We start from the raw sequence: 7,980 nt of genomic DNA, 5'->3' as shown, positions 1-7,980 counted from the left end.
CGACCCTACCTATTTTCCCTGCCGACTCGACTTTGTTTGCATTTAAAACAAAACAAGAAAAAAATGGTTTTTCGAAGGAAAAAAATCCTGTTTTTTGACAAAATAAGTTAAAAAGATATTTAAAAAAAAAAGATTCCCGACCTACCTACCCTATATTTTTTAGTCACGTTACCAGAAACATACACTTTGGGGGGGGGGGGGGGGGGATCATAAAGGTGAATTTCCGCCTTTTTCACTTTTTCCAATTCCCATCCTAAATAATGTGTAAAATTTTCTTCTTTCCTTTTGCTCTACCAGGACAAACAGTCGAATGTGAACAAGACGGTAGTGATGCTGATGCTGAATCACCTTGTGAAGAAGACGAGGGTCCGCAGCCACCGATACAAACAAAGAAAGGCGAGTGATGTCATCTCGGCATATTGTTTGGAAACCAAGTGGATACCTGGTGTTTTTCAGTCGATTTTGCTGCACACCTTCTTTGCTATTTGACTTTGATCTGAAATATGATGTAGAATCACTGCTAGTCTCAGCCCATGAATCCACATGTTCTGTACATAGTTTTAACGATCAACATATATGGCCAAGAGTCTGATTTGGCGTCAAACCAAGTGGACAGGGGTCCTGTTTTGCCCACATCAGAGCTTCCTGTAGGATTCAAAACAAAGTCATGATGACCCCCTGTCCAAAAATCTGGAAGTCATTTTGGAATTTTAGGGAGTCACATTTTATCTAGGATTTTTCTCAAAGTTTAACGTGTGTAAACTAGCGACTGAAGGCAGGGAAAACTTGGCTTGCAAAGTTAGTTATTTCGCTACACAGTAGTAGTGAACGTCACGCGATTTTGCTAGCGTTGTATACTTGTGACTTTGCATTCGGAAACGCACCTCAGTGGTGACGTTCGGAAATAGTGTCTGCTGTGCACGGAAGCTTCTTCACAGGGGTCAAAACCTGCGCAGTTGACGCAGTGAGTGAAAATCTCGGCGTGATTTCAGTGCGTCAATTACGCAGAATCATGCGTTATTGGCAGTTGTAAAAAAACAAAAGTGGGTAAAGTACCGTATGTCTTGTGCACTTGTGTGTTAATTTGTATGATACTTGGGAATTGTTGCTATGCTGTTGGATGCAGGGGTGCTAGTTGTCTGATTCAAAACGGATTTCTGATTTGGGATGTTTGCTTAAAAATAATTTCCGATTTGATCAGGTCCGATTCAGGAATTAACTCTAAAGATTTTGATTTCTCATTACCGAGAAAGTATAGCTGGCGATGTCGTCTGCTAGACATCCCACGAAAGACGCGGCAAGCGTTACTCCACTCCACTGCCACTGAAATGTGGCGCTTTCAACAGCGTCATCACCCTGGGGCCACGAATCGGATCATAGATTGCACCCCCACCCACCCCGCTCATCAATTTTTTTTGGCGTCAATTTCCTATAGCTTTCTTGTGTGTTTTCATGCTTGACTATTTAGTCTTCCGATTTAGGTGCGCAAAAAAAATAATATCTTGTGGATTTCAGATTTGGAAGGTCTTAGTCACCAGCACCCCTGTGGATGAAATGCTGCTGCTAAAACAATTTGTTGATTTTTTTTCTCAGGATTTCCTACTGAGTGTGAATCTATCGAGTCTGACCAATCAAACCATTCAGCATCTGAGAGCAGTGTGAGTGTAGAAACTAAAATATATATGTCGTGCCCATATCACATTACCTGCTATTCAGACTTGGTCGTGTGACACGTTTTCTTCCACACGAGATTACGTTGATTGTCTAACGAAGCCGTCAGGCTGAGTTAGACATCAGCTAATCGAGTGTGGAAGAAAACTCTGTCACACGACCAAGTCGGAATAGCATTTATGTCACAGCTTCAACAGAGGAGAGAACAAACACGTTTTGCGTACTCAAGCTTGACAAACCTAAACACAGGAGCAGCCATTGTGGAGAGATCTACTTTTTGACGGAAGTGAACGAACAACTATGAATGACGTCTCGGTATATGTGAACGACGTCACAGTCATCGTCACAGTCTGTATCTTTTGAAGCATCGCATTCTTCGTGACGTCTTTCTGTGTCTGCATCCGCGAAATGTTGTTCTTTTCGGGGTCTTTGTCATCTATGTTCAGAACTCTGTCCTTCCAGTTTCAGACTAACAGGCCTCCTGAGCGAGCCACTTTCCAAGGGCAGCTAAATTCGCGTATGGAAACAGTACAGTATTCTCAGCGTTGAAGAATTTGTAAAGAGAAGAAACGATAACAGCAGGAGAAATAAAAGTTGTGTGTGCATTTTGGGGGGACGATTTCGAGTTTGAATCCGTTCTTGCACATGCTCCAAAGCATGTAACAATCTTGCACACGTTTGCTTTAGTAGTGGCAGAGAAGGAAAGCGTGTGACATACTTGCCTATTACGCGTAATGGGATATGGTGTGATATGGGCACTACATAAACACTGATAAGATAATGCAATGGTCAATCCAAACGTTGGTTTTACTCAAAGCATCGCTTATTTGTGCATAGAATAAAATAGACAATACCCGCGCTGTGAGGGGAATGTGAAAATGGGTGCATCTGTGTGCGTGGAATCGTATGGGGTTGATTGTTTTGTTTTGATTTTTTCATTGGAATACGGAGAGGAGATCAATGGGGATTTGAAATCCGAACCTGAATATGTAGTTTTGTAACTGTTATATCCCCGAAATCAATAATATACAACTGTTGATTAAAGGGCCAGTCCAGAGCAATTTTTGCCATGTTTATTTTTAGCCGATCTGAATCCCAACCTTCCTTCCTAACTATATTCCACCCAAGTTTTAATCTCCAGGAAGCTAGCATTCCACCACTACTGCACTAGAAAGAAAACCCAGTATTCACGCCCATATGTACTAAATACGCCACTTCTTGGCCAAACAGCACATGTTCATAACTTGTGTAGTTCACAGAATGATCGTATAGTAACAGCGAACCCCCTACTGGCACTGAAACTGCATTGGTGAGCACTCTGTATGCTATGCAGTCGGGGAGACCATCACATATTTAGAAACTGGCGTTCTACCCCCAACTGTAGACCAAACAGCTTGTGCACAACCACACTATCAGCCCAAGAAAAATGCACACTTCTAAGTAAATAACTAAGCCTGTATTTCAAATTTTAGGCAATGGGTAGCTATCGTACAGATAATGAAAACGGTGTCATTCATACCCTCCGCGACAATCACAGCTCAACGCACACCACGTTGCATCGACCGGCCCATCAGTATTCTATAATAGCGACTGGCCCAGCACTGAGAGAGAGGCTCTCTCTGTATACCAAACCAATCCCCAAAGCTAACGCCTGCCTTGCCTGTGGTCGAGCCGACGGTCAGGCGAATTTCGATTTAAAAGTTTAACGGTCACTTCCGACGTACACGATCGGAAGATTGTTGGATCGTATAGCGCTTATAAATACTTTTGAGACATAACAAAAATGGTCGCAGACATTTTCCAACGTGAGGATTCCAATAAGCCAATAAAAAGATGTACCTTTAGGTATAGATTTATCTGGCAGGATAAATATTGGTTTAGACATAAATGTTTATCATATTTTTCGTGCTAGCAATTATGGCATCATATTAGGATAATGCATATGTAATACCCACAGGGTAAGTATTGAAAGAAACCAAAATTATAATACATTTGTGGGATTTTCATGCCGGTTTGTATTTAAATTGTTTGACAGGATGCCTCATACCGACCAGACACGGAAAACTCTGACGCAGACTCTGTATCTACGGTGTACTCAATTTTGCCACTTGTACAACCACTCCCTACAAAAGGAAAGGTGTCCTCTTCAAATGAAGGTATTTTTTTCAAAGACAAATAACATTGCCAGGTTTCACATGCATGGCAGGGCCAGACTACCGGGGGGGGGGGGGGGGGGTTATGGGGGTTGCGCAACCCCCCCCCCCCCCCCAGCCTAATCATGTACCTCACTTATTTAAAACATTTTTTATTATTGTTTACTTTATGCCGTTTCATGCAAGGAGCGACCATTTTCCTATCTCAGAATATGACCTACCCATCAGCTTCAGGGGGCTTTGCCCCCTCACCCCCACAAGGGGCTCTGCCCCTTGACCCTGCCAAGGGGATGTTCCCCCTAGACCACCACTGGCAACCCCCCTCCCCCCTCCCCCCCCCTCCTCTTAGCCTAGTCCGGCCCTGCATGATACAGTATGACTTTTTTTGTGTATAAATAATCTGTTTGTACTGTGCCTGTGTTGAGCGGAAAATTGTTGCCCTGCTTTAGCTCATGTCAACAATTGGACTGACCAGAATTTCCCGCAGTGGGGCACTGCGGTTATGAAATTAAAGGCCCCTCCTGTTTTTGGAACCGCAGGAGCTTTCTAGTTTGCTGTTAGGTAGATTTTTGGTTCCTCTTTCCTGTCATGCTCTCTTTTTCTTCATGAATTCTTTTCTTTGTTCTGCCTTCTTGCTCATTCACCTGTATTTTTTCCAAAAATCTCTTCTCTTGCCGCTTGTCTCGCGATTCATGTATAGTTTAATCTGTTAGTGTTCTGATGTAAGTCCAGCAGTAGATAGGTTAAGCCTATTTTAACATACTGGAAACTGGTAATCTTCCAGTAGGTATTAATTTAGTTTTACTAAAGCCTGCTGGGACACAAGTAATGGGTTAGTGCATTTGTAAACAGGAATCGCTTGACAAGTGGCCCCCTTCATCCCCCCCTTCCTCGTCCTGATATGGCTCTGCGTAGTCGGCTGGACGTTAAGCAACAAATAAACAAACAAACAAACAAACTGACCAGAATTGATTTTGGATTACTGAATAGAAGTGATATCCGATCGGATATCCGACTGTGATATATTTCTTGTAGTACCAGTTCCAGGACCGAATACCAAGTGCATAAATAGCGTAATTTGCGTAAGTGACGGCTCGTGATTGCTATCAATTTTCTCAAAGATGGGGCTAGGCTATCCTATGTTATCCCACGGCAGTGGGGCGGGGATGTAGCTCAGTCGGTAGCGCGCTGGATTTGTATCCAGTTGGCCGCTGTCAGCGTGAGTTCGTCCCCACGTTCGGCGAGAGATTTATTTCTCAGAGTCAACTTTGTGTGCAGACTCTCCTCGGTGTCCGAACACCCCCGTGTGTACACGCAAGCACAAGACCATGTGCGCACGAAAAAGATCCTGTAATCCATTTCAGAGTTCGGTGGGTTATAGAAACACGAAAATACCCAGCATGCTTCCTCCGAAAGCGGCGTATGGCTGCCTAAATGGCGGGGTAAAAACGGTCATACACGTAAATAAAAAGCCGTGGGAGTTTCAGCCCAAGAACGAACAAACAAACAAACAAACATCCCACGGCAGTTTACTGATAGCTCAAACTGTCTGTATGTGTTTCTTATTTTCATTATTGACTTTTTAATTTTAAATGTTAGGGAATAAATGGAGAAAATCTATGCAGCAGGTGGTGGTATATTGCCCGCACACTCGGACAATGCTTGTTTTCTTCTTCTTCTAGTCGGTCAGATAGCCAGACAATCAGTTGCTCATTTATATGCACCCATCTTGAAAAGAAAACCATAACGGTTTTTAAAAAAGAATAACACACACTATGCATGAATAAATACCAACAGCCTTCAAAGTTCAACCGACAGCCTTATTCTGTGACAAAGTCAGCATAATTATGTTCATTGTTGCGGCAAATTGTCGTCTTGGCGACATTTTGCTGCTCTACATAGTACATGCCTGGCTGGGTTTGAGTCCACTGGTTAGCCAGGTGTCAGAATAATGTGACTGGGTGAGATGAAGCCTGTGCTGCGACATCTGTCTTGTGTGTGGCGCACATTAAATGTCAAAGCAGCACTGCCCTGAGATAACCAAAGGGTGGACTGCGCGGTGAGCAAACAAAGTTAAGTTAAGGGTTTGAGTCCATTCGAAAGTAGGGTGGATGATGTTTCAGTCTATCCAGGGTCGACTTATGTAAGACTCTTCATGCCTATTCTCGACGTGTGCATCATATATATGCATGTGAAAAAGATCCTGCTTCACGGTACGATTAGACTGTGGTCAAAGCAGATACCCAGCATGCACATACATATTGGCATAATCTTTCGAAGGGACTCGGATCCCTTCTATATCTTTTTTTTACATCAATGTTGTGTTCTGTTCAACAGCCGGTGGGAAAGGAGCAACTTCTACTTGAACAGTCAGTGGGAAAGGAGCAACTTCTACTCCAACAGTCGATGGGAAAGGAGCAACTTCTACTTTAACAGTCGGTGAAAAGGACCAACTTATACCTCAACAGTCGGTGGGAAAGGATCGAGCAACTTCTACTTCAACAGTCGGTGAAAAAGGAGCAACTTCAACAGTCGGTGAAAAAGGAGCAACTTCTACTTCAACAGCCGGTGAAAAAGGAGCAACTTCTACTTCAACAGTCAGTGAAAAAGGAGCAACTTCTACTTCAACAGTCAGTGAAAAAGGAGCAACTTCTACTTCAAAGTCAACTTCTTCAGGGAAATCTGTGTTTACTGTGGAGATTTTGACAGCCATCTGAGAAGACATTTACTACGTAAACATTCTGATGAAGAAGCAGTTGCTCCCATGGGGTCGCCTTCACGCGGCGGGAGTGTTTCCACTAAGCTACCCCACCCCTTTACTTCTCTTCTTTTGTCTTATTTCTGCCTTACCAGTCCTTTCATCTATATTTCCTTCCAAGAAAACTCTCCCTACTATTCCCTGCAGATTTCCGATTCCTTTCTTGTTGTCTTATTTCTACCTGACTGGATCCATCACCTTTATTTCACTTACCAAAAGTCTTCTTTTCCACATCCTTATTTCTCTGCACCCCGCATGTCGTATGAGGCGACTAACGGATTCTGTTTCTCCTTTAACCCTTGTTAAGTGGTTCTTGTATAGAATATAGTCAATGTTTGTAAAGATTTTAGTCAAGCAGTATGTAAGAAATGTTTAGTCCTTTGTACTGGAAACTTGCATTCTCCCAGTAAGGTCATATATTGTACTACGTTGCAAGCCCCTGGAGCAATTTTTTGATTAGTGCTTTTGTGAACAAGAAACACTTAACAAGTGGCTCTATCCCATCTCCCCCCTTTCCCCTATCCCATCTCCCCCTTTCCCTCGTCGCGATATAACCTTCGTGGTTGAAAACGACGTTAAACACCAAATAAAGAAAGAAAGTCAGACTGGTGCTCAGCCCTCTTCTGCTCAGGACTCTAGTCAGACTGTTGCTCAGGACTCTAGTCAGACTGGTGCTCAGCCCTCTTCTGCTCAGGACTCTAGTCAGACTAGTGCTCAGCCCTCTTCTGCTCAGGGTTCATTGAAAAAGAAAAGAGACTATGTTGTTTGGACATTTGCTGACACTGAATCAGTTTCCTCTTATTTTCAAGTCTTTTTTTACTGCTAAAGGGACAGGCACAAAGGGTAAATTGCCAGGTAAAGATTGTGTACTGAACTTTTTACAATTGCACACTATTTTTTCTGGAAGACATTTCTCCAAAGACAAATTGGTGAAGTTGGTTAAAACCAAAGTGTTCAATGAGCGAACAACACTCAGAAAAACCAGGGCTCAATGTTTGAAACCTTTTGAAGAATTTTCATTGGGCATATATCCAGAAGCTCGCATTCATTTCATGGATAAGTGAATGGGACAAACGTCCGGACCAATGCTCAAGTTTGTGAGGATATGATATTATGAGTATATAGTCACAAATGTGTACAAGTTTGTGTATAATTATATGTGTACCGTATTTGACGGATTACAAGACGCACCGTTTTATAAGCCGCACCCCCGACTTTTAACAAAAAAATTGGGACGAGCCACGTATAGGCCACGTCACTATATTAGCCGCCGTCGAAAAAAAAATAATCAGATCGTGTCAATCAATCAAAACAACCAGGCAAACGAAAATTACAGTATTTGGCAAAATCGGCTCGGAGAATAAACAAGTGAAACAAAGAAGAAAAGTGAAAAGGTTT

General features: G+C 42.7%; 1 long non-coding RNA gene across 1 annotated transcript; it reads left to right on the top strand.

Moving 5' to 3' along the window:
- Positions 1 to 205: 205 nt before the first annotated feature.
- Positions 206 to 6,264, top strand: LOC138947031 (uncharacterized). The gene is made up of 3 exons (XR_011449524.1): positions 206 to 1,658; positions 3,707 to 3,827; positions 6,162 to 6,264. It is a non-coding gene; the product is annotated as an uncharacterized lncRNA (long non-coding RNA).
- Positions 6,265 to 7,980: the final 1,716 nt, after the last annotated feature.

The sequence above is a fragment of the Littorina saxatilis genome, linkage group LG14 (assembly GCF_037325665.1).
Source record: "Littorina saxatilis isolate snail1 linkage group LG14, US_GU_Lsax_2.0, whole genome shotgun sequence".
Classification (NCBI taxonomy): domain Eukaryota; kingdom Metazoa; phylum Mollusca; class Gastropoda; order Littorinimorpha; family Littorinidae; genus Littorina; species Littorina saxatilis.
Note: the sequence above shows the minus strand (reverse complement) of the source record. Positions and strands in the feature narration are given on the sequence as shown.